This window comes from Poecilia mexicana, unplaced genomic scaffold (assembly GCF_051168715.1).
Source record: "Poecilia mexicana isolate PSO_F unplaced genomic scaffold, ASM5116871v1 scaffold_12, whole genome shotgun sequence".
Taxonomy (NCBI): domain Eukaryota; kingdom Metazoa; phylum Chordata; class Actinopteri; order Cyprinodontiformes; family Poeciliidae; genus Poecilia; species Poecilia mexicana.
This window is the reverse complement of record NW_028263381.1, coordinates 24,614,804-24,641,365: the sequence shown is the minus strand read 5'-3', so window position 1 is coordinate 24,641,365 and position 26,562 is coordinate 24,614,804. Positions and strand designations below refer to the sequence as shown.

Genomic DNA, 26,562 nt, shown 5'->3' with positions numbered 1-26,562 from the left:
TTCATGTCCTTCCATCCACCCAATTTTTTAAAGGCCTGAAAGTGACCGTCACACCAGATATAACAGAGAAGCTAAAGGCCTTAATAAATCCACCAGCCCCCTTGACTTGCTTGGAAGGATTAACAGTGGGAAGAAAACTCACAAACATGATTATATTTACAATATAAAATAATATTTGTATTTAGAGATTAAAACAGAAGAAAACATTGCCAGTGTCATCATGGGAGTGATGGAAACAGAAGACAGAAACGTGAAAGAGGTTCTTTTAGAAGATGATAGCACCCTCCTGGTTTCCCCAGAACTTTGGGAGCCATTTGACAGACCTGGAAAACGGCAGTATTAAAGCAAATTTGGAAGTTCTTGGGAAAAAAATCCAGAAAATAACAAAACTGTAATAATTTCTGTTCAAAGTGAAAAATGTGTGTAAATGTTTCTGTTCTTTGTTTGGTTTGGAATATAATATAATCTAATTAAACATTAAATTTGTGCTTTAATTAATTTTATTTAATTTGTGTTTTAGGCTAGGCAGCTTCTCTCTTCTGGTCGTCCATATTCTTGGCCTTCGAAAGACCCGTCTTACGTAGATCAGGCTGTTTCTCACAGACATAATAAAAGGACAGACGCCTAATGGACCGCTCTCGTCTCATCAATACATATTTATATAAATATAACAAGAAATAACAACACTGAATATTAAGCTATACAGCGCACAAACACACACACAAGTAGGCTTTTTTGTGTTTTCAAGCCGACGAGTTCTAGCTTCAGAGTGATTGGGTCCAAATTCTGATGCGAGATTCATCCACGCTGTGCAGTGAATCTGTCTATTTCTCCCTTCTTCCTCACATCCTGTCTTTAGGAAACCTTCAAAATAAAAATGGGAGATTTGGGAGGCATCTTACTTTGACAGAGTGAAATAAATAATAGCCACTGCCACCTGTGTAAACTTTACTGGTGAATGATATAACATGTAATATGATTTTTATTATATCGTTTCATTTCTATAATAGGCTCTATCAGATAATCTAAGTTAATGTTAGAGAATAACTGAAACTTTTTTTTATGTTCACCTAACAACGTTCGATGTGAGTTTGCAGGCCAGCTGCTGTTGCGCCTGTCAAGACTCGAACAGCCTGCAGGGCGCGGCCCGGCACCGTCTGGGAGGAAGACCTGCCTGAGCTTCGTTCGAGCCGATCATCCGCGGCGATTCTCAGCACGCACGCCAACTTCTCGGTCCAATAAAATTGTCTAAATGCCGTTTCTGAGTCTTTGCAGATTGAAATGTGCTACAGAAAATGTGCTGAAAAAAACCAAGAAAGAAGAAAATGTTTTCATTATATTCATATTTCATTTTTCATTTTTTTTTAAATAAATTTTAATTTCTGAAGATTATAGTTTTCATTTTTCAAGATAATGAAGGATTTATTTTAGAGTGTAATAAAATCACATTATTTTAGAATATTACACTGAAAAGATATTTTAATTTAGAATTGTTGGCTTAATGGAAAATACTTTTACTGAAAGGTACTTTTAGTTTATACACGAATAATTCAATGATTAGAAAATTATTTTACATGAAAGTACATGAATGAAAACGTAGGAACAAAGTTTGTCTGATATCTTCAGAGATGCGCATCTCGTGTTACTTCGTGAGATGCAAACGCCCCATTACATCAGATATCGTCACGTTGGTTCTGAATTTCTATTGTTTGAGTGGTGGTGTTATTTTTTAAATCCATTGGTTAACGGTGGAATAAAGTTGTCTTTGGTCATGTGGCCTTCAAAGATGGCTCCGTTCCAGACGTAAATGCAGTGACGTCATACGCATTGTGGTCCATTGGTTGGATTAGAATTGTGTTTTTAAGTCACTGGTTATTTTTTTTAAACTGATTTGTTGTTTATTTTCATAACGTTCTGTCCTGAGAGTTTATTTAGTCGGTTTCAGACACGCTCTGAGTGAACATCGTGGGATATTAGAGTTTACAAACTTTCCAAACATCAGGAAAAGCTTCAGCAAATAGCTTTTTCTGTTGGTTTACTGATTTTCACTAGATATATTGGTCAAGGTCAGTACTTTCATGTTTGATAATCATGTTATGAGTTCAAATTTATTAAAACATGGTGCGGTACTGGTAGTTAAATATAAGCCGTTGTATGTCGTGCGGCTAACTTGAAACTGTGCTGCTGTTGTAAATAAAAGCTTTGAAGATTATTAATGTGTTTTAGTTTTGAAGAAATTACAAAGCGGTTTTTACTTGGATGGAGTTATGTTTCAATCTACAGTTGTATCAACTTTTATTTATTTTTATTAACTGCTAAGTAAGAGTATGGGCTCTTTGCACATAAGCCGTTGATGTCAATCTGCATGAGGCTCCCTTGTTTCCACTGCTAGAAAAGACAGGTGCAAAAAATAATACTTTGAACGTCTTCCTAATATAATGGGCTTTTAAGTTTTCATTAATTTCCAAGGGACCCTGATTTAGGATGGTGGCATTTTTCTAAAAGCAGAAACTTTGAACCAGATCTGACACCAGAGCTGCTGCTGTTCAGCTATGAGGCTCGTTGCACTTCGTCAGGCTTCAGAAGTAAAAAGCCCAAACCGTAACCTCCCCTTTGACATTAACGACAGTACTTTAAAATAAGGTAAAAATCATTATCCATTAGAATGATTAGATACTTAAATAGCACATTTTTAGAAGAAAAACATCAGGAAATATTGCCTACTACCATAAGCTAGGTTAATGTTAGCCACATTTAATAAAGTAAAACTGACCTTCGTATCAGTGAATGTATAACGAGGCGAACATCTTAAAACCTCTCCAGCTGACTTGCTGGGGCTTTGGATCGATGTTTATAGCTTAATCAAGCTTTTCAATAGATCTGAAACAACCGAGCCGCTTTTCCCCGAACCCGGTAGCTGACAATATTCACAGGCGAAACCGAGGTGCAAAGAGCCCAGCAGTTTTTTCCGGTTTACTTATTTCTGCTCGGTAGAAGTTTTATTTTAAGTTCAGTGGTCCGTCGCTATAACACGGTTCACCTTTCGCGGTCTCGCTGCGTCGCGGATTTTTTGGTGCAGTTTTTTCCACAGTGCATTGCGTTCTGCGTCCTGATTGGCTGAACGGGCTCCGGGCTCCTTTTCTACCTTTGTGCCAATAACGTTACGGTATTTGAATATAAGTAATGCAGATTGGCCATTCAGGAGATGAAAGCTGGAAACTTTGAATTCCTGTTGGAAAAAAACTGTCCAGAATCAGCGGAAAACCGACCGGAGGCTCGTTTGACGGTCGCTCTGCCGTGAATCAGCTTGGAGGAGACGCTGTGACGACATGACGCACATCCGCTGACCGGATGACGCACATCCGCTGATCTGAAAACAGGTTTGTTCTTTGGTTTCAATGTACAGTATTTATTTATGCTGTGTAATAATTGTAAAAAGTAAAGGTAACTACTTCACGGATTATTTCCGGAACGCCGCCCCTAAGAAAAACGAGGGATCACTGTAATTAGTTTAAGTAAAAAGAAAATTAATAATTTAAATAATAAGCTAAAGGATGTTATTTTTATGTATTTGGTGGTTTTGGTAATTTACTTAGCTTCTGTAAACCCAAATTCATGGTTGAGAGCAGTAAGCAGAGATTTAGTGAAAGGAGTGGAACGCGTTCCTCCTATACCTTCATCAAACTGGACACTTGTGAGATCTGGCAGGAAGGTATGAATATTTTATGTTTGCAGTGGAATAAAGGTGTTTTTAAAAAGTGGCTAATCGTTCTAAATTCGTTTTATTTTATTTTTACAGAGGATTTGTTCAGAGGAATTGGATGTGTTGCCTGATCCACCTAGGAAAAAAGTGGTTTCTTACAAGGTCTGAGGCTTTTATCTATTTTACATTTTAATTCCAGGTGGACAACAGTTTGGTGACTTTGAATAAATGTTACATTTCCTTAAATCCTGTCCGTTTCTCGGCTCATATGTTTGTTGCCATGGAAAAGTTTCTCCATCGGCAGTTGACAATGTTCACACAGGCATTGAGGTAATTTTCAAAAGACTGAAACTAGCAACTGAAGAACAAACTGGACAGCAACAGAGACGCGACCGACAGAGGTGGCATTAAATACACAGGTAATCACAGAACGAGGCACAGCTGGGAACAGTGAAGGGGGAAGCCGGGTCAGCACAGAGACTCAGAACACAGAAAATTAAAGAAACACAGAGGAAAAAAACTCGACATAGTAAGAATGACTTCATTTATCTGCATCCTTGTTTAGAGTTGCAGATTACTTATGTTACAAGCGCAGAATTTGTCCCACCTAAGGATGTAAGTATTTTGTATATTTATGTCAATTATTGGTACAATAGTGAAACATTAAGTGTTTTGCTGAAAACACTTAAGATTGAATCAAATGCTTTAAAATTTTTGTTCAAAATTAATTAATGTTATGATTTGGTGTCATGTGTTTGTAGATGAAGACAAACTCTGATGCTTCCTCTTCATACTGAAAAGACGTGCAACTCTCCTTGTGTGGCGTCTGTCTGTCCATCCGGTCCTCAGCCCTCCCTGTCCTGCATGTTTTAGGCCTTTCCCTTCTGCCACACACCTGCATTGTATCTCTGGGTGATCAACAGGCTTCTGCAGCACTTGATGGTCATGAAACCATTTGAATCAGCTGATCTGGAATAGAGGCTCATCTAAAACATGCGGAGCAGGGGGCTGAGGACCAGGGCTGAGAAGGACTGGTCTAAGGTTTGTTAGTGGCACAACTAATAAAAGAATGAAGTAATTAAACATTCATAGTAGGGATAGCTGTTATTTTTTTGCCACAGGTGAGGAATTTGTCCCACCTTAGGATGTAAGTATTTTGCACATTATGGTTAATTGTTTAACTAATAAGGAAACCTCAAGTGTTTTAGGTGCGTTCACACTGCAGCCTGAAGTGACCCAATTCTGATTATTTTCAATTCTGATTTTTTTCCCGGGGCCGTTCACACTGCCAGTAAATGCGACCTCTATGAAAGAAGAGGTCAGTGTTGGCGGAAGTAAACATGGAGGCTAACGGTGGAGCTTAGTTTTCATACTTTAAGTTGTTGTCCAACCACAGCAGCATATTATCAACTTCATCCTTATAATCCGTCATGGTTGTTGTTTTTCTTCCCACTTGCACATATCAGGATGCAGAATAATGAGATTTGCTGAGAATCAGTGACGTTCAGTTTGGATGAATGCGACCTGGACGTTAGGTCGCATTTGAATCAGATTCGATAACAGAGGCACAATTTGAATTTGACTCCACAGCGCCCCCTGGACTGTTTCAACAGCAATATCTCCCTGATTCATCCTCCAATCTACAGAAGATTGTGTGCTTCATCAGGAAACACTGCTCAACACTTTGGTGTGGTTGATTGATGGCTTCACTTAGCCAGAAAATCCCTTATTTTACTGGTCACCTAGCTACATCCTAGGAAGTGAGCTTCTGGAGGAGAAGTGTTCAGGAACCGATAGTCTGACTGTGATTTGACTGTGCCGTTTTGTACCAGGATTTTTTTCTTCTGGCAAAGAGGAAAATGAGAAACGCTTCACGAGTTCGCGTGTCATCCTTGCGCCATCTGGTACGCCGTCTTCTCTGCCATTTGTCTGGTAACGTTTTACCATTATTTATCAGTGTGACTTTTTTTTAGTAAAATACAAAAATCACGTTAGCGAAATTAGACGTAACAAGCTAACAGGCGCAAACCTGGTTTGAAGTATTTTGCATTATTTTAGAAATCTGTTCTGCTATAAAGCCATCAAACTAGATGCAAATTATTTTAATTCAATTAACCATTCGGATCTCATTACCAAGGAATTGCTTCTGTTTTTGTGGGTTTACCAAAGTTTTTTATAAGGTAACGTTACCTCCGTAAAACTTATCAAAGTCTTTCCCAAATATTTTTAAATCCTAAATGGTGACGTGATGATGTCCAGGTCATCATTTGTGAAAACCAAAAAGCACATAATGAGATGTGAAGTGACAAATCAGTAGTTATGCACTGATTTTCTCACATTAAGTGTTAACAACACAGATACTGTTCTAATTTGACTCAAAGCTGTATGTTAAATGTAATGCATTCGGATTAAAGATACACAGCAATGTTCTTTATTAATGAGTTCTGTTCATCAGTTATGAATCCATATCAGATGAGATTTTCATTCTGGTCTTTATTGCATTTTTCAGTGAACATGTACAAACCCATGTTCAATTTTTTGCCTGGGACCACCCAGCTGCAGCTTCAGGCCTCCAGCGAAGCCGCAGCTGCCCAGCAAGAGAGGGAAGGAGGCAGCAGGGAGAAGCTGGCCATCAGGACGCCCCAGAAGGTGGAAGCCGCAGCTCGGGGTCAGGTCAGGGCCCTCGGAGGGGATCCCACAGACTGACGCTGCGTTCTCAGCCAAATGGAGGTGCAGTTCGGTCTGTACAGGGGAAAGTCCTTCTGGTGGCTGCTGACCCATGACCCTGGCTACACAGTGGGGGTCCTGGCAAGCCACGAGGCAGAGCGAGAGGGAGACAGCAGCAGCAGCCCACTGATGCTGCACAAGGACGCTCTGCTGGAGTTCGCCCGGCTCTTTGAGGAGGTGACCTCTGCCCTCGCAGAGAAGAGGAGCAGACTGAGCAAAGCCCGGTTTGTCAGGGACAAGACAGGCAGCGCCGTGCCGACCAAAGAGCTGCAGCTGTCGTACCATCCACCTGGCCCCCGCCTCACCTACAGCCACCCGCCTCGCCTGACGCCTTCTTCCTCTGGGCCCCATACAGGATGTGGCAGTACCACCTCAATGGTCCGAACTGCACAAACTGACCAGCTGTGGTCTGTACAAGACCGTGTGCAAAGTTCTGGACCTTGATGGGTGGTACTACATGGGGACAGAGTACCTGGAGTGCAGGTAACTCACTCGTTATAAAGGAGCTGCAGGCGGCAGAGGAGAGGGAGGTAAGACTGATGGCGTCCATTTTGACAGGTACTGCATGAAGAAGGTGGCGGCCTGGGCGAGGAGCAGCTGGACCTGGGTCACCAGCTGCTCTTTCCCGCTGAGCTGGCGTACAGGTGTGGCTCACCATCACCCTGGTGGGGCAACGTGGGCTGGTGAATAACAGCTTCCTGTGTCTGTGATGCAGGCTGTCATGTGACAGGAAGGTCCTCGGCCAGATGAAGGGGTGAACGCTGGGGAACAGCGCCAACCGGCTTCGCTCCTTCCTGGTGGAGAGCCACACGGAGGAGTGGATGTCCAGGTGCCTGCTGTACTTGGAAACCATCAACAAGTTCCAAGTCTCAGAGGTGCTTGGCTCCACCTCCTCACCGCCCGCCATGCAGCCTGTACCAACCAGCGGGTGGCTACTGTCCACCTACGCCAGGGAGACCTTACGCAGGATGGAGGAGCTCCAGGCCGGGTCACCTCCATCTTTGGGTTCATCCTAAAGATGGACTCGACCAAGAAGGCCTCCCCCACCCCGTCCTCTGCAGATCATCAAGAAGCTGGCCGGCGCAGATTCACGGACGGCCCAGTGGATGACCAGTGTGGCCAACGAGCTGGGCCAGGTCCTGATCTGCGTCCTGACGGCGGTGGAGGGATACGGCCTGAGGGAGATGACCGCTGGCCTGCAGCAGCGCTACAAGGAGGCCTTTCATTGAAAGGTGCATTCAGATGCTAATTAGGATGGGAGGTCACTTCACCTGCTCCAAAACCAGCTCTGCTGTTCTCTTCAGTCAGCGATGGCGAAAAACAGAGAACTCAGAGCTTAAAGAAGGGAGGAAATCCGGAAATGGAAGGCAGCTGGAAAGTCCTACAAACTTCCAGCTGCCATCCGGTTCCAGCCTCCCTTCTGGCCGCCTGTCAGGACCGACAGAGAAAAGAGGAGAGACAGAAAACGTGAGTAACTACACCAGTTGATGTTTTGACAAGTAACTTCATTTTTATGTCTTCTGTCTTTGATCTCGTATCATTTTCTCCTTCAGGAAACAGTGCAGAGAAGAGGAAGAGGAAGGTGGAGGAGATAAAGAGGAAGAAGAAGACGTCTTCCTGCTCCTCCGTTTCCCAGCCAGCAACAGGTTGGTGCAGCTGCTTCTTCACAGATGAACACAAAAACATGCAGGTGTGAGCTTTACTCAGATGCAATAACAGGTCTGCCCGCTGCACTTTCCCTGCAGCTCCTGCACCTCAGGACGTCGTCCCAGACGAACCCCGGCCTGGGACTTCCACCGGGTCAAAGGTCACCTCCAGGAGGACGTCAGCCAAGCCTCCTCTCTGCCCTGCTTGTGGCAAGTCCACAGCAGATTCTAGCCACTTTGTCCACAAGACAAAAATATTTTGTGAGTCCACCTCCGGTGGAGTCGGCCTGCTGGAGTGGGTCAGGCTGAATGTCCCAAAGGTCACCAGGTGGCGCTGGAAGGTGCAGCAGGAACTGATGGAGGCAGGTGTGCCTCCATTGCCGCACAAAATCAGGATCTGCACCAGGTGCCACCAGAAGATGACCCGGGACAACAAGGGCCACAGCAGGTACAAGAACACCTTCTTCTGTGAGGCCACTGACCCCTCCGGCTGGAGCGTGGACGAGTGGCTGGAGAGGAGGAGAGCAGGAAAGGAAGGGCGAAAAGAAGAAGAAGAAGAAGAAAGAGGACAGTGAGGAGGACGAGGCTGAACGGGAGAGAAGAGAGGCACAAAAAAAACAAGAGACAAAAGAGAAAAGAAACAGACGGAGACAGGAGCAGTACAGGATGAAAAGGGAAGAGGATAAGAGGAAGGAGGAGGAGAAGAAGATAAATGCTGAGGCAGAAAAAGAAAAGAAGAAGATGCAGAGACAGAAAGTGGTGGATAGAATGAGAATTTACAATAAAACATACAAGCAGCTGTAGGAAAGCTCCGACCCGCAAACCAGCAGGTAGGACGGATCTCTGATGGCTCATCAGAAGTTCTGCAGAACCTCAACGCTCTGAGTCTCCTTCTCAGCCACAGGAGGTGGGTCAGAGACGCGCCGGTCCAGAACCCTGGTGCCCGACTCAGCCTGCTGAAGCAGTATGTGCTGAGGAGGGACAGCGCCCAGCAAGCCGCCTCCAGCCCAGCAAGCCGCCTCCAGCCCGGCCGCTGCCTCCAGCAGGCGTCAGTTCCCTCAGCTCTCCACTCCGAGGAAGAAGAGAGCCATGGTTCTCCACAGTAAGCCTCTGCTGACGGTGTTAAAGTTCAGCTGAAGGGCTCAGAGCTGAAGCTGCTGCTTTTTGTCCTGAGGTTCCTCGGAGGAAGACGATGAGCTGATGGTGGAGGCTGCTGCTGCCGAGCAGGAGCTGTCTGCATCAGGTGGGATTCATGCAGCAGTTTGTTTGTTTCATCAGTGTTACAGCTTGGTGATGACTGTGTTATTTACAGCAGCTTCATCAGCACCTGCTCCCCCACCTCCTCCAGCTGCAACAAGCACCTCAGCTGCAGCCCAGGTTGGTTTTAGAAGAAATGTTTTTTGCTGTTTCTTTTATCTTGCAGCAGTAATTCACTGCCCTCCACATGCTTTGATGCAGGTCGTCCTGCTGGAGGAGCAGCAGGACTGACTGAGCAAAGCCCGGTTTGTCAGGGACAAGACAGGCAGCGCCGTGCTCAGCAAAGAGCTGCAGCTGCCCACCGCAGGTCCTCTATGTGGACCGGGACTGCTGCCGGCCGGGTGGCGAAGGCGGTGCAGCGGCGGCCCTGTTCCCCTCTTGGCCACAGCTCCAGGTCCGGCTGGACATCTGGCACTTCATCCACAGGCTGGTGGCTGGGGTCACTGCGGAGAGCCACCCGCTGTACCCGCACTTCATGCGGCGCATCTCTGCTGCCATCTTCGAGTGGGACGTGGAGGACGTGTCCCATCTGAGGACAGCCAGGCAGGGACAGCGGTCCAGGAGGGGCTCGGTGGACGGTCGCAGAGAGATGGCTCGGCACTGCCGGAGGCCCGTGGGGCGCAGGAGACGGAACGCCTCCTGGATGATGCCATCCAGGCGTTCATGGGAGCCACCGACACCATGAACATCCCCCTCCTGGACCGGGCCACATGGAGGACATCTGCGCCACGCAGCGGAAACACGTGGCCTGCATCCAGGTGAGTCTGTGCTATGTGACCGACGGCTGGCAGCTTCTTCCCAGGTTCTGCTGCTCCATCACCTCATTTTCTACACATCCAGGATCCAGCCGGTGTCCAGCTCTACACCAGGACCGGCGAGCTGACCAAAAGGGGCGTGGTCCTCCCCGTCTACCGCTGCGCCCGGGGCTCCACGTCACTTGAGTTGTTCCACCTGTATCTGAACAGGTTCATCCCGGGTGAGTCGTTGGCGTCCGTCAGACTGAAATCCCCCTGCAGCTCTCTGGTCGTTCTGCCAATCCCTGCTGTTCCTCCTCTCTGCTGCAGGAACGTCAGCCAGCGGCTGCCACTTCCAGATGTTCCTGCTGGAGGGCCTGACCAGGTGGAACGAGGACCGGGCTCAGGTGGCTGCGGGCGCGCAGAAGACGGGGAAGAAGTGCTACGCGGGCCAGAAGCAACACTGTCTCTACCAGCTGACTCAGCGCTTGCAGACATACAGCAAGCCGCTGCTGTACACAGGTAGGACGGAGGCACCTGCCAAGGCTTTGTGGTAAATGTGCAGCAGCAGTTCTGCTGGAAAATCCAGATTTTCCTCATGAAACGTGTCCCTGCTGATCCTCAGCGGAGCTGATTGGGATGAGCTACCTGTATGCTCAGACGGGCCGCGAGCTGCAGATGTTCCCCGACGACCCGGACGGGAGTGAGGAGGTCGTCCTGGAAGAGGACGAGGCAGAGGAGGACGACGAGCACCGGAACCTTCTGGAGGAGGATCTGGATGAGGGGTTTGACGAGCTGCCTGGCGGTTCGCAGCCCCAGGCCCCTCTCCAGCCTGCCGCTGCTCCTCACTCCCCCCAGGCGGCTGCTGGTGACCAGGAGGTCAACGGCAGTTTATTCATGTCAGAGTTATGATCGGTTATGATCTGCTGTTGCTTCGTCCTGCTGGGAGCCCATTAGCTGAGCTCCGTCTGGTTTTCAGGTCGTCGTTGGACCCCTGGTTACCAGCATGTGGTCTGTCTGTCACAAAGGCTGGTGGAGCTCTGCAGGAAGGGCTACGTCAGCAACGCCGAGGTGGAGGAGATCGTGGGTCTGTGGCAGAACCTCCCCGAGGTGGATAAGGGGTCCGTAGCGTACCCATCCTGCTACAAGGACTCCCTGACTAAGGGGAGGTTCAAGAAAGGGAAAACCTCTGCTCCTGGCCCGGCCGGGGGTGGAGAGCATGAAACGCTGAGCGCCTGCAGGAAGCTGCGGCTTCCTCTCGCCTGAACTTTCTTCATCGATGTTTCAGCTGCGTGGCGGGAACAGGGAGCGGTCCTGCCTCCTGGTGGAGGCGGTGTTCAAGGAGCTGCAGGGCAGCAGGAGGGTGGAGGGGTGTTGATCAGCCAGTGGTCCTGGTCTTGAGGGACTACAACACCATCAGGTCTGTGGTGGTGAGAGATCCACCAGATCCTCCTCCAGCTCTTCGCCGTGAACCAGGCGACCCTCAGTGGTACAACGGATTTGAACGGCTGAAAAGGCCAAAAGCCCAAGAAAGTCGAGGATTTGCAACAGTTGAATTGGTCATGGTTAATAAAACTGGAGGTGTTGCAGGGTTGTGCTGCATTATTTACTGATGGCAGGTATTTCAATAAGATTTCTGAGAATCATTCAGATGAATTTTCCTTTGTGAATGAAAATTTACAGTTGATTTAATAGTAATTAAATCGAGCAGTTTTGTTGTATGTTCAGTACATATTAGATGCATCTCGGTACTGATTATGTTAAAATCTTTCAGAAAAACATGATGTCTTCACACAAACGGAAGAATCCTGTTTGTTAGAAGACATTGAGGGTCTGATGCAGGAAGAGGCAATGACAGATGTAGATATTTAATTTATTGTTGTCTGTACAGTTTGTGAAATTGTTTTTATTTAATATGTTAACTTAAAGTTTTAAAATAAAAGTGTTAATTTTGAATTCCTTGTCAATAGTTTTGTTTTTAAATTATCTCCAGGTTGGAAAGTAGATAAATTCAGGTATTTCAGTGTGAGGGAGGAACAGACTGGGATATTTACACATTACTGAGTTTTGCATACATTGTGTTTTACGTCTTGTTTTTTTTCCAGAGCTGAGTTGGAAAGCAAAACCGATTCATTTGGTGGTTTATATTATTAATGTTATTTTAACTCATATTTGCTGTTTGCAGGGAAATAACCCCCTGAGTTATTTCCATGGAATCATTTCTGGTCCTACTTCTGCACTGGGTGGCAGGAATCTGTATTGTAGGTTTAGTGAGAAGTTATGAGAAAAGTTGGAGAAATTATTGACTATTTCATGGTGGGTTGGACGTCTTTCGTGGATGCGAGGTCTCCAGTGCATAAGGACAGTTTCTCATATTTTGGACAATGTAAGTTTAGAACATGGGTTAGGATATGTTTGAGGTTGTCTGTCTTTTTTAGTCTGGATATTTTTATTTGAGTAGTTTAATGAAATTTCATAGACAGACAAATGGATGGCAGCAGCTAATAAAATAATAAATTACCAATGTTCACATTAATTTATCTTATAAAAACTATTCAAAGGTTTCAGACACAAGATTATTTATAAGCCATTTTCTTTTAAGAGTCTTAAACTATAGCTGGTCACTTTGTTACCTTCAGGTAGAGGTGAGTTACTGCAGCACATTGTAAAGCTACAGAAAATGTGTTGGAAAAACCGAGGAGGAAGAAAATGTTCTCTTTTCATTGTATTCGTTTTTCAGTTTTTAATTAATTTTCATTTGTGGAGATTCAATGATAGTTTTCATTTCTCAAGATAAAGGATTTCTCTTAGAGTAATAAAATATCACACATTGTTTTAGATCATTATTGCCATAATTTGCAGGTGAGTTGGTGAGGAGAAACGCAGATGAGCCCAGGTAGAGAAGATGAAATGAAGATTTAATGTGAAAATCCAGAAAACTGCACAACACGGAGGAGACGAGATGTGGAGGAACAAACAGCAGGTGGACTTAAATACACAGGGAGGGTAATGAGGGAACGAGACACAGCTGGGAAGCAGTCAAGGGGAAGGAGACAGGACAAGGCGACGCTTTGTTCTTCATTTTGACCGACAGGATTAACAAAAATCGGTCATGTTCTATTTTTACCCGTCAAATTAAAATCACACTAACTTCGGCTATTTAGACGCATTTTTATGCGGTTTAGTTAATTTTCACCTAGTTGAACCGTGAATCCAGAAACAGATCTAACTTTTTCTCCGTAGTGAAGAAAACCACCGACTGTGGCCCCAATAACTTATAATAAATTAAACGACTCCATTTAAATTACATCACTTCACCTGCTGCGGTCTGAACTCGGCCTCAAAAAATCCCTCCTGGTTGCATCTGCAGAGAAATTTGCTTAGTCGTTTCAGTTGGATCCGTTTGATCCAAACCGATCAGTGAACTTCTTTTTTTACCCTGTGTGTTCCTGATGTGTGCTTATACGAGGATTTTATTTTTATTTTGGCGTTATGTTACGTCTGCCGCGCTTCTGAGCGCCGCTCTCTTTCTGGGTGCTGGAGGAAAATGTCTTCAGCTTCATTTGTTAAAACTGCAGGATGTTAAGTTTAACTTGTTGTGCAGCAGACTACAGTCTAATTAATTTCTGCACTTTTACTTATTTCCTCAAGATAAACTGCTGGTTCCCCTGTTTAGACTAAGTGGATTAACACAATATTGCATTCCCTTAGTTTTCTCTGTTCTGTATGTAAAAGAGACTGAAATTAAACGCGTAGTTTCTGCCAACGGTTTGGGATGCGCTGCTGATCCAGACGTCCTCCAAGGCATCTCCTTCCATCTGCATGAGCCAATGCGGCTCATTTGTTTCCTCTTTGAGTCACCATGACGGCTAGAAAAGACCAAGTCGTGTTTCAGACACCAAAAAAGCAATACTATGAACATTGTTGTCTTCTAATATAATGGGCTTTTAAGTTTTCATTAATTTCCAAGTGACCCTGGATTAATTAAGATGGTGGCTTGTAAATATTCGTTGCTACCAGTGAAAGCTAATGCCACACTTCGTCACTCCGGATCAGCTTCTTCAGCCTAAAACTATACGGATGGTAAATAAAGGAGCCTCCCTGAGTTATTTCCATGGAGTCACTTCTGTATTCAGCCTGAAAGAGCGAATTAATTTATGAGTTTATGGGAACCAGAGAGCAGACAGAGCCTGACAGCTGAACAACTGATCCGCCTGAACACACTGCTGTAAACACCGTCCTACCAGAGCTCTTCACAAGAAACATGCTGTTACGACCCGGCTCGTGAGCCGCAACAAAAAGTCAGAGACACGGCCTTCAATAAAAGAATACGCTCTTTATTGAACAACCCAAACAATTAAACGGGGCCAAACAGCGACAAGCGGGTGCCCCCCCCTTATGGTCGATGGCATCTCTGAAGCCAGTGGTGAAGGAAAAGTCCTGCAAAAGAAAAGAAAGGTCAAACAAACAAAACCTAACAAGGACGGGGTGGCCAGACAGGTAAGGGAAGAGCCACCTCTGCAGAGCAGAGCTGGGTGAAGAAGCCGACTCCCTCCAACCAGCTTCAACTCCTCTCTCTCCTGACGCGCTGGAGCAGGCTCCTTCTATAGCGATGACGCGCTGGGCCTGGCGAATCCTGGTCCCACCCACTCTGCTCCGCCTCAAGACAAAACACAATAACTGACGGATCCCTCCACAGAAAGTGGAGGGGGACGTCACACCCCCACCCACAAGACACGGGTCCCCACAAGGAAACCAGAGTAAAAAAAAAAACAAACAAACAAAAAAAAAAAAAAACAGATCTAAAATGTATTATGGTTTACAATACAGGGGCACGAGAAAGCGCATCAGCAACTACATTATCTCGCCCTTTTATGTACCGTATGTCCAAAGAAAAAGACTGCAAAAAGAGCAACCAGCGAAGCAAACGCTGATTAGGACATTTTAGCGTCGTCAAAAATGTAAGCGGATTATGATCCGTATACACAACAATAGGAGCACCACCACCCAGGTAAACATCAAAGTGCTGCAAAGCCAGGATGAAGGCAAGCGTCTCCTTTTCGATCACAGAATAATTTAGTTGATGTTTATTAAATTTTTTTGAAAAATAACTGACTGGCTTGCAATTTCCCAGGTCATCCACTTGTGTCAAGACTGCACCTGCACCCACATAGCTGGCATCCACATGGAGCTGAAAAGGAGATCATCCAATCGTATTCATTAAAAAGCCTTCTTTTTTCCTCCTTGTTTGTGAATATATACTCTCACGGTATCACACATGGCAGATAAAGCGTGGCAGCGCGGAAGTTCACATGCACATCCCCAGAGGGGTTCCCCAGGGTTCGGCCGAGGAGGACATCGCCCCGGGGCCGAGCCAGACAGAGATGGCCATGGACGGCGGGACCGAAGCCAGGCCGAAGACCAAGCCCGCGACGATGGCAGGAGGGGAGAAGGGTCAGAGCATTCCAGGCGCGCCAGCGGGAGAGAACAAGAGCAAGAACAGAGTCAGCGGCAGAGCGGATCTTATGAAGGAGCAGAAGAGGAGGACACCAGAGGGGACGAAGATGAGGGGGGGTCATACGCAGACGATGAGGATCAGGAAGAGTATGATGGTGGGCCAGAGTTCGAGGGTCGCTTGCCACAGAGACGCAGATGGGGTCCTGCGGATAACCCTGAGGTGTTTGCGGCATTAGTTCAAGGGGGAGGAGTGCTGCCTTGCATGTTCCCAAATCTCCACTTAGCACCCTTCACTGCTGACGTCATGGTAGGCCAAGGATTCCGAGTTGAACACTTGGCCGCCATCGGTGTTCTGTGTGCCCTCCGCATGGACAGAGACCAACCCGCCCTTGCCCGTCAGCAAATAATTGCAGAAGCTGTGGCCCCTAATCTACCAGTCCAGCAGTTCTTGCCAGAGGAAGAAGCCCGAGCTGAGCTCGAACGAATTTTGAAGGACACTGTACGACTGCGAGACGCAGGCTGGTTTTCAGACGGGATTGCCCGATTGTCAGAGAGGGACCTGGAGAACATTTACAACAAGGCTACAGGGACCTGGGCTGACAACACCTCCCTAGAGGCCAAACTCACCCTAGTCTTCCGTCTATCTCCCACCCAGAGTGTCGGGAGCGGCAACGATGTCTGTACGGGATTTTCATTCTTCTAATTGCATTTGCCACCCGAGGGAATTTGAGCAACCGGAAGGCCGACCGCATCATGGGAGAGCTCAGACAGCTGATGCCCACAGTGGTTCAAATGTTCCAATATACAGATGTTGCCCTGACGTACCAAAACTTTGGTCACCTAATCCACGAGAACAATGCTCATCTCATCATGGCCAGATGGCTCAAAGAGGTGCCTCAGGCCGCCATCCGGCTCCGCGTCTTGCTGGCCCAGGCTGCAGGATCGGGGATTACAGCTCTTGATCTAGTGGCTCGTGCCATTCATCTTCACCCAAACTTTAGCTGAGTACTTATCCGCAGGTTGTATCCTGATCAGTGGCAGAATGTTATGCTGGCATTTCAAGAAGTGGATGGTCGAATTTACTATGGCTTCCGAAACGATCTTGGTGCTGTGAAGGCTCCGAGATTCAGGGCAATAACATGGGTCGCCCACAAGCTGTTGACGAAGCTGGGAGATCATGAGTTGGCAGGCTACCGTGGCATAACGCCTGATAAACGCAGAGAGGGATTGATTGACAAGCTAATAGCTACTTATTTGGAGACCATGGATGATGATGTACAGATGCAGGGCGCCGAGACAGAGGAAGAACAACGGGCTTACCGAGAGTGTCTGGCAGCCGTGGCTTACCATCCAAGCATTGCCATTGAAGTCGCCACCCTGGAAGGACATCAAGGACCCCGAGTGCCTCATTACAATTAAAGCCGGGAAACTAGGGAAAGAGCACTGAAGGTGGTGTAAATCTGTATATATGTGTGAGCAGAAGGCTCAGACTGCAGCCGCGGCGCTCGCGGATGATTACGTGTTGACCCACAAATCCCAGTTTCCAACAGGGAGTGGTTTCAGGGGGGACACTGGGCGAAGCGATATTTTGTCCCACCCACTCTGCTCCGCCTCAAGACAAAACACAATAACTGACGGATCCCTCCACAGAAAGTGGAGGGGGACGTCACACATGCAAAGGTAATAAAACGAAATAACACAGATATTAAGCAACGCGGTCATATTTTTCTAAAAGCAACTTTGAACCAGATCTGACACCAGAGCCGTTAGGCACTGTTGAGAAAATATTATTTTTAGTGTTTAATACAGTTTAATCTTTTTTGAACAAATTTTTAAACTTTGAACAGGTTTCTGTTAGTGATTTAAAATTAAACTATGGCCGGGTAAGTATTCAAAAGTACCAAGGAAAATGGGGTGATCTGTAGAGCTTCTCCTTGGACCCCTGTGGTCGTAACACATAGGACAGGAGGCCATAGATTAACATATGCAGGAAGGTAGAGGCCAGTATCATTTAAATTACCTTGGGAAACAGGAACTTACCGAGTTCACGGGAGATCAGAATCCTTCTGTGAACATCTGGGTTGTGTGAAGATTTTGAACCACTAACATTTAATTTACAAGATATTTTTCTTAGTTATAGATAGCATTCTCTGATGGAAATTGTATTATTTAGTTTTAGAATTAATTTAGACGATGATGAATGGATTTGAATATTGTATTATTTCTGACTGTTAGAATTAAATGAAAATGTTTTGTTTAGTATTAGAAAATTACTCAGGATTTATGCTTAATGGGGTTTTGGAAAATGATTGTGTTAACTTGTATACTTAGGATTGAATATTATGTTTTATAGGTTAGAAAAAAGGAATTGTACCTCATTCTGTTCTGTTGATTTTATGTGTTATTTTTGGTTTAAGGCAGGACTCAATCTTTTGGGGTGCTGAGTGCAGAGAAGCAAAACTGGGTTTGTTAGCATAAACTTTCCTTAAACTAATTACAGAATTTCCTGAGAATCTATGTAGGGAAAAGAGCGGGAGAGACTCCGGCTTTCACACATATCTGTGAAATCCTTTTCTCTGTATATCTTTTATTTAGATGGTTTTAAAACCACAGGAGTTCAGGATGAGGCTCTCCTCTTCGTTTGTTAAACAAAAGAGCAAATGGCCTTTGTTCACAGCAGTAAATTAGGGGAAGTTCTAAGTTTTTCTGAGTGTCCAAGGTAGCTTCCAGTTGGTCAAGCGGAGGTACGCCTTAATTGAATATATTAAAAAGGAAAGATACACCTACATTATAAAAGTTCGTGACCAGGAGTAAGAAGCCAGATTGCTGCCACTATTTTGCCTTTTTTGCACCAGCTCTCTCCAAAGACGCGTCTTTGCCTTTTCTTTTCTATCTTTTTGTCTCAGGTAATCAATGTATGTTTCTGTTGTTCTGCAGTTTTGTTGTTAATTCATGAGTTGTCTCGTATTGGATTAAACTCTGTAATTCTGTGACGTCAACACGCATTGTTGTCTTCCTTGTGGCTACACGTGGCCCGCCGAGAGGACCTGGGATCTAAAGGAAGAGAGAGCCAACTTTTTCCAAAGTTAACTATTATAGATAAATTTCTTCCTTAACAGCCCTGTTTACACGACAATGATTTTGGGGGAAAACAAAGAGTTTTGTTGCGTTTGTACTGTACGTTTACACGAAACCACCGAATGTTTTCTCTGAAAACGGCTCAGATTGAAAACGGGTTCCAGAGTGCGATGTTTCTGAAACGTACCGATGTCCGTTGTGGTGTAAACAGAGAAAATGGATCTTTTCTTCCAGGGAATCCCCAGCCAATGCATAATATGACACAAAACATAGCTGCTTTCTGCAATCCACAGAAGAAACTACTGACAATGCTGGTGTTACCGTTTCCCCATCAGATAAGGTCTCTTCACCGCCCAGCTGGCAAAATACACGGCAGATCATTTCGATGTGTACCGTTACTGTGTAAACAAAGATTAGAACGTTTTCATGTAAATGATCCAACAACAACGGAACAAAGATTCAGTTTTTGTTGGATCATTGTCGTGTAAAGCGATGAGCCTTCTTGTGCTTCGTCAGGCTTCGGAAGCTAAAAGCCCAAACCGTAATCTCCCCCGTTAGTCTGACCGTAATGACAATAAACACAAAATCTTTAGATACGCTGAGGTGCAAAGAGCCCACTGTCCACCTAGCAGTTTTTTTAGTGTTGAACTTGAGAATAAGGGATTATTTATTCTTCGTCAAGTGGGAGGAGGATGAGCACGAAGGGAGTTGGTGTCAGTTTTCGTTTTGCTGTGTTGCAGAACGAATTTCAGATGGTGGTGAGGGAGTATTTTTGTTTGGTTTAAAACAGGGCAAAATGTTTTACAGCGTTCTACTAATCACGTGATTAGCCAGTGAAGATGAGGCATCTGGAAAATGTACTTTATATTTAAAATATTATGCATACTGTGTTAGTAAAGAGATTTCTCATATGATCTTGGTAATTTACTTGGCATTGAGGCGTTCGACATTAGTATCCATAACCTCTTATACAATGAGTGAGATGAACGTTTGATGTGTGGTTTCTTGGTGGTGAGGATTGGACGCTGAGACCCAGGTAAGATGAAGACGAAGGTGATTTAATGATGAAATTGCTCTTAAACAGTCCAGGAAAACAGGCAGACAGACAAACACACAGCTAATCGCCGGTAGCACTGAAAACAAAGACTGAAGAACTGGAGCCGACGCGGGACTTAACCAGTACTACTGGGACGACAGACAGACACACATACGCTTGACAATAGACAAACAAGAGACAAAGACAACAGGTGGACTTAAATACACACCAAGGGAACGAGACACACCTGGGAACAATCAACGGGGAAACGCAGAGACTCACAGGAAGGAACTGAACACAGAAACACGGATCATGACAGGCTTGAATTTATGCAATTATTTTGTTTCCAGTTGGGATAATTAATCAATATAAGTTTTTTTCTGCTTGATAGGGAAGTTTTATCTTAAGTAAATAGAAGATAGTTATTGTTTAATTTTTTAATTAAAAATTTAAATAACATTACTAATTTAAATAATAAACTAATGCATGTTATTTTTATGTATTTGGTGGTTTTGGTAATTAGCTTCTGAAAACCCAAATTCATGGTCGAGAGCAGTAAACTGTTACTAAACATATTTTTGGTCCTGGATTTGGTACTGAATTAGGTGCTTACAACATAAATAAAAGATATAACAAGAGATGTTCTTTTGATCCTTAATGATTGAATCAACCTGAAACAAATTAACTTTTGAAAGTTATCATGTTTGCCATTTTCTGAGATTTGCATCACTAAGTAGTCATGTCAGTTTCCTTGAGGTAAATCGTCTATTATATAACAAGTCTTTCTTACCAAGATGGTATTGGTCATATTGTAAATATACCCATTTTGTATTTATAGTATTTTAATCAAATTTGCTGTAATAATCAATGAATATTTGTGGCTCTAAATCCTCCAGTGTTTTAATGCAGATGCCTCGTTGGTCTCTGGCTGCGAGTCGAAATTCCAAAAATGCAGTGATTTCATGTCACGTCAGTGTTTAAATTTTTAAAGGTTTTCTTGTGTTTTATAACAAGTATTTGCAGTATGTACTTTACTCTTGTTTAATAATTTTTTCTTTTTCAGTAGGCATGGTACGGCATCGTCGCATTAAAGACTGGCCCCGCAGTTTAGTGACTAACCATTGTCACAAGTTGGCAACACGGGAGGAGCGCGCTGACAGAAATGTTTTAAAAGAGAAGATGTAGACAGTTATAATTTTATTGTTTTTATTTCAAAGTTTGTTCTATTGATTGGAGCTTATGAGGTCCTTCGCTGATGGCATCGTTCGAGTTTCAAACGGCCGTTTGGTACCATGTCTCCTCCTGGTGCTCATGCTGCTGAATTGCATCGTGAGGTTTTGGATGCTGATGTTCCTCGTCAGCCTGATGGCGCCGGCGAACAATCTTACCCGTAATGTTGATCCAGAAGACGCAGGACGTGAATTTGAGGAGTACCTTTTTTACATCCAAGGCCAAATGCGATTACTGTGTTTTTAAGAGTGATTTAAATAAATTGGTGTTTCTCAATACTGTTTTTCAGAGATCACTGCCTTGCATGTTTTAGGGATTTGATTTCTGCTATTTTTAAGATTAAATTATTAACTTCTGGCTCGTTATATTTTCTTGTGATGCCATGCATGGAAATAAAAGCCACACAGTTAATCAGAGCTCTACGTCCTACATTTTCAGAATTTCTTTCTAACATTTAAAAGTATAAAATCACATTGAGGAATTGGATGTGTTGTCTGATCCACTTAAGAAAAAAGTGGTTCTTACGAGGTCTGTGAGGCTTTTATCTATTGATGATGATATATAATTGTCAAAATTACAGGTATTTTAATAATTTACATTTTAATTACAGGTGGACAACAGTTTGTTGACTTTCAAGGAATGTTACATTTCCTTAAATCCAGTCCGTTTCTCGGCTGACATGTTGGTTGAAACACTGCTCAACACTTTGGTGTGGTTGATTGATGACATCACTTAGCTCCGCCCCTCACAACAGAAAATCCCTTATTTTACTGATGATCTTTTACTCAGAGATTTCAAACTGTTTGGTGACAGAACAAGGTGATTTCCGTCTGTGAAAGCTGATTGGTGGATGGGCCGTGTGGGCGTAGCAGAGCCCTCACGGCTCTGCCACATTATTTTCTTCAGACAATTTATGGTTTCTGGGATTTTATTGACCACCAGACAGGAATGCACCAGGGTTTTTTGTGTTTTGTTGGGGAGCAGGTAGGTGTTTATTTTCAGTATATACACTACATTTGCGTGGGTTCATCCTGCCTCAGAAACCAGGGTAACACTGCAGAAAACTTCAGGGTTACTCTGGGATTTGCAGTGCTCGGTTTGTCCAGCAGATGGCAGTGATAGACCAGAGATCGTATGGTTCAGTTTAAGCGGAGCAGACCGGTTTTCTCCTATAAAGCTTATTCAGTCTTGTCTGATAGATATTAATGTGCTCATATTTACCTTTAGGGGCCATGTTAATCTTCTCTGTATCGTTCCAATTTTAGCTGATGGCTGGGAGAGCTTTGAGCCTGACAAAAGCTCCGGTTCTTGTGAATTCAGCTGGCTGGTTACTTTGTAATGGAGTCCATGATTACCCATCATGCATCTGTGCATTGAAACGACCAAGTTACAAGAATAAACAAGAAATTTGTGGCTAGTCTGGGTAGATTTTTAAAGTAATCAAGTACAGGCATGAGGTAAAAGTTCATTTAGCAGCAGACCTTCATGTTTGGAGGTTTTTTTCTTGTTCTGAAAATGAAAGTAAAACCGCTATGGAGAAGTGGGCGGACCAGAGGGCTATAAATACTGCTCTGAGACAGTGCGCTAGTGTCCTAGTTCTCTAGGACATATACTAAAATTGGAACGATACAGAGAAGATTAGCATGGCCCCTGCGCAAGGATGACACGCAAATTCGTGAAGCGTTCCTCATTTTCTTCTTTGCTAGAAGAAAAAAATCATCTGCGGAAAAAATCCCGGTGTTCTGTCAGACAGCCATATATGTCAGAATAGCCTACATAAAGTAAGTGCGCATGCATTCTGCAGGAGGTCTGTAATGCTGCTGCAGCTGCAGTAAACTACAAAACGCGCCCTGTTTAAATTCAAGTTCCCCAGTTCATTGATACTTTTGGGCTGGATAACACGTCTGTTAGCTTGGATACAGTGATGGCTTTCCAGGTAGGACTTTGACACATAGGTTTATTAGGATTACTTCTAATTCTTAAATGTTGAATTTGAATGGTCTGTTTATTTTTTTAACTTTCCTTATCCTTTTTTTCCCACGCTACCAGACTGTACAGGCAGAAACCGTATCGGTATGAAAACACATTTCTTCACCCACACTGAAACTGGGGCAAAACCAGTGTTTCACTTTTGAAACAAATCCTTATCTTTATTAATGTATATGAAAAGCATTCATGTTAAGTTTGTTTTTATATGTGCTTTACATTTACATATATTAAGATTTTGCTAATTGAGGTTGCTTTTGGAACATGAGGGCTTTTCTGGTTAACAGATCTCATACCCGAGTACAACCCCCTGGGTTATGTAGCCAACAGTCACTATCAGTGTGACTGTTGCTTCAATTAAAAGACAGAAGATGTTCTTGAGTCACTTGAAGTCCCTGTGTCCACCGTGCGTTGCCAGGAAGGACATGGCGTCCACCAGTGTTGTCAATAAAAACTGGGATCTGTCAATTACATTTAAACTCGCTGTTGTGTTTTCTGCAGTATTTCAAGAATTGCATTGTTGGATGCACATGCATAAACATGTAGAAGGTTTTTTGTATTACATTGGAATTAAAAAGGATGAATATTAAGAAGCTTACACTACAAACTTTATTTTGTTTAGTTTAGTTTTGTATTTCTTGTCCTAAAAGCCGATATTTCGCAGAAATGTCATATTATTGCAGCACCAGTTGGCGTGTTTAGTAGCAGGAGTAGGTGTGTTTAGCTGTGTACACAGCTGCAGCAGGGTATTATTATATATTTGAACAATTTGCAGTGTCTAATGAATTATCTTGTTTAAATGCCTGTTGGTGCAATTTACATGTTTTTCTTGTGTCATTTATAGCAAACATGGAGTTCAAATGGGGTGAGGTTTCAATTTTATTTCTGAAGGCTCTTACCCATTGATGCTCAACAGAGGCAAACTTTGAGGTATGCTGTAAAATTTAGCATCCATGATAAGTTTTTTATATCTTAAATAAACGTAAAATTTTTGACAATATTGACATAATGTGGTCATTGTTTTAATACAGCTGGGGACCTATTCTACGGAGCCTTACCCGAAAGAAGGGCTGTACGGTCCAAAGAAGAGGCCTGGACCTCTTCAAGGAGTTTCATGCATCCCCCATGGGAGGACACACTGGCATCGTCAAAACAAGCAGTGCCATGTGTTCCCGATCCTATTGGCCCGGTATGACAGCAGACATTGAGAAATGGGTATGTAACAACATAGTTAGCAAAATCTTTATGCTCCAAAGTGTCGTAAAACCTATAAACTGTTATCTTGAAAAGGTGTCTCAATGTGACCAGTGCCAAAGAGTTGGACCTCCCCTCCAAGTTGAAGGGAACTTGAGTGCATAAAGGTAACCATCCACAGTGATTCCTGAAGTTTACCACCTCTAGGACATTGTTGCTCATAACATTGTAATCATCCCCATTAGGTGTCAGGGGTTTGGGAGCTGATTGGAATTGATCTGACAGGTCCCTTGCCCCTGACATCTTGTGGCAATCAGTGTATCCTGACAGCTACAGATTATTTCTCTAAATGGGTGGAGGCTTTCCCTCTCAAGACCAAGAACGCTGAGGAAGACTGCCAAAAATTGTGTTCTATATTTTACCAGCACGGCTGTCGAGAATTTGTGAACACAGTAAGCCACATTTAATACTACATATATTTCTGTGAAGCCTCAATATATGTAAAAGGCTATAATAATGTGCTTTGTTGTTGTTTTAGATGAGTAGTAGACTCTGTGATCTACTTTCAGTACAGAGAAACATCACTGCAGCCTATCATCCTCAAACCAACGGCTTGGATGAAAAGACAAATGATAACATTAAGCAGTAAGAAAGTTAAAGAAAAATTTAATGTTTTTTTGTTGTTTCATATTTTTTTAATAGTTGCTTTTCATTGCAACATGTTTCTGTAGGGTTTTTTTTTGCGTCTCCGCATTAAGAATGCACTTTGTGGACAATGCTCTAGTCATCCCGTTTGAGGACAGCGGGAGGGACAATGGTCGCTCTTCAGATGGTCTTCCAGTTCTTTGTGGAGTCACTTGAGAGACTGTACTCCAGCAATGAGGGGGTGACCAGTTTGCCAGTTTGAGCTGGCTTTAGAGGAGCTCTTTTCTGTGCGTACTCTATCGCCGTCTGAGTTCCAGCTCAGCGTCAACCTCGGGACCAACACAGTTAACCCGAAAAGCCTGACCCACAGGAGGGGCTTTATCGGGTTGACCCCTCACTCGGCAGCAAGTGCTGGTGAGGTCCCACCCCCTCTGCATCATTGGACATGCAATGCACTCCAGACAGTTCATCTGGAGCGCATTTTCCCTGTGTGCCAGGTGTTGGAGGCAGACCCAGCTGTTCTTGGTGCTGCGCTCATCCACCTGTTGCTTTGACATCTTAAGGAGGAATGAAATCCCCTGGGAGACTCAGCGGGAGCATCAACCTGGAGGTGTTCGCAGACGATCTAAGCACCAAGAACAGCTTCCCTGTGCCCCTCACATTTGGCAGAGCCTGGTCCAGACCGGCAGAGATCCCCATAAGTGCCTTTTGGAGGGCTTCCTGGCACATGGGTTGCAGTTCTTCCCGCATATAAAGTTCCGGGACCTGCATGGGTCCCATAAGGTCTTCTGGAACTGCCGGTACTATGTGGTCCTTGAAGGGTGAGGGGTTCAGTGTGCAGCTCTCAAAGGTTGCCACGGCAACACTGCAGGTGTGCACAGAGGAGGAGCGGCAGTCATTGAGCTACTCCAGGAACCTGGAGAAGTACCGTGACCATGTGATGCCATGGATGGTCAAGGTGCTTCAAAGCCTTGACCATCCTCAAAGTACTCACCTTTGCTAGCGCAATAGGGATGATCATGAATGGGGACTATGTTGATTACAAACATCTGCAAAGTCTCCTTCATGAAATGACTCCTGTAAGCTAGGCAATTCTCCAGAGGTGGGAAATCCTCTCAGAGTTCAACCTCCCGAGGGTTTTCAACTTCATGGTGTGGAAACTCCATAAAGATATTCCTCACCAGCTGCAGGTGCCACCAAAACCCAAATTCAAGGCACCACAAGAGGCACCTAACGAGCAGCCGTACAAGGATGTCCAAGAAGTTGAGGACCAAGACGACATTCCACTTTCAAGTGTTGTTCTTGAAATTTTTCATATGTTCGTGTGTTATTTTCATTCATAAAACTTAAAAATAAAATCCCTCATATGGACTCTGCCTTGACATGGCATGAGGGCTTAAGTGTCTACTTCAGACACAACCAAAGAGTCCAAGGTTAGGATGAGAGGTTTGAGCCTGTCCTCGAGATAGGACAGGAAATGCATAGTCCATCCATCCGTCCCATCTTGTCTTCTGTGGATAGGAGGGTTCTGTTTGTTTCCCCTCCTATGCATCACCAGAGTCCAACCATCCTGTCATTCCATTGTTTTTGTTTTTAATAATCCTTTCAGCTTTATTTCTGAATCAATAATGTGCTATATGTGCTATTTATGAATTGTGTGTATATGCTTATGAACTTTTTAAATATGTATATTTATTTTTTAATTTTATTTACAATGAGCAGAAAGTATATTAAAATAATGAAAAAATAGAATAAAGAAAAAATTTTAACAAAAACAAAAAGCCTTTTTAAATTGTGTTCCCCTCACTATCCTGTCCTTCCATTGTTTTTGTTTTTAATAATCCTTTCAGCTTTATTTCTTAATCAATA

The 26,562-nt window shown here is 44.1% G+C and overlaps 1 long non-coding RNA gene, 2 other non-coding genes and 1 pseudogene across 3 annotated transcripts; 3 read left to right on the top strand and 1 right to left on the bottom strand.

Moving 5' to 3' along the window:
• Window positions 1–9,731: 9,731 nt before the first annotated feature.
• On the top strand, window positions 9,732–11,333 carry LOC106912906 (uncharacterized; annotated as a pseudogene).
• Window positions 11,334–22,063: 10,730 nt separating this feature from the next.
• LOC148156249 (U6 spliceosomal RNA) lies at window positions 22,064–22,158 on the bottom strand. Its single transcript, XR_015764955.1, has one exon. It is a non-coding gene; the product is annotated as a U6 spliceosomal RNA (small nuclear RNA).
• A 269-nt stretch (window positions 22,159–22,427) lies between these two features.
• Window positions 22,428–24,021, top strand: LOC106911992 (uncharacterized). The gene is made up of 4 exons (XR_015764789.1): window positions 22,428–22,804; window positions 22,918–22,941; window positions 23,699–23,784; window positions 23,886–24,021. It is a non-coding gene; the product is annotated as an uncharacterized LOC106911992 (long non-coding RNA).
• LOC148156248 (U6 spliceosomal RNA) lies at window positions 22,458–22,563 on the top strand. The gene has a single exon (XR_015764969.1). It is a non-coding gene; the product is annotated as a U6 spliceosomal RNA (small nuclear RNA).
• Window positions 24,022–26,562: the final 2,541 nt, after the last annotated feature.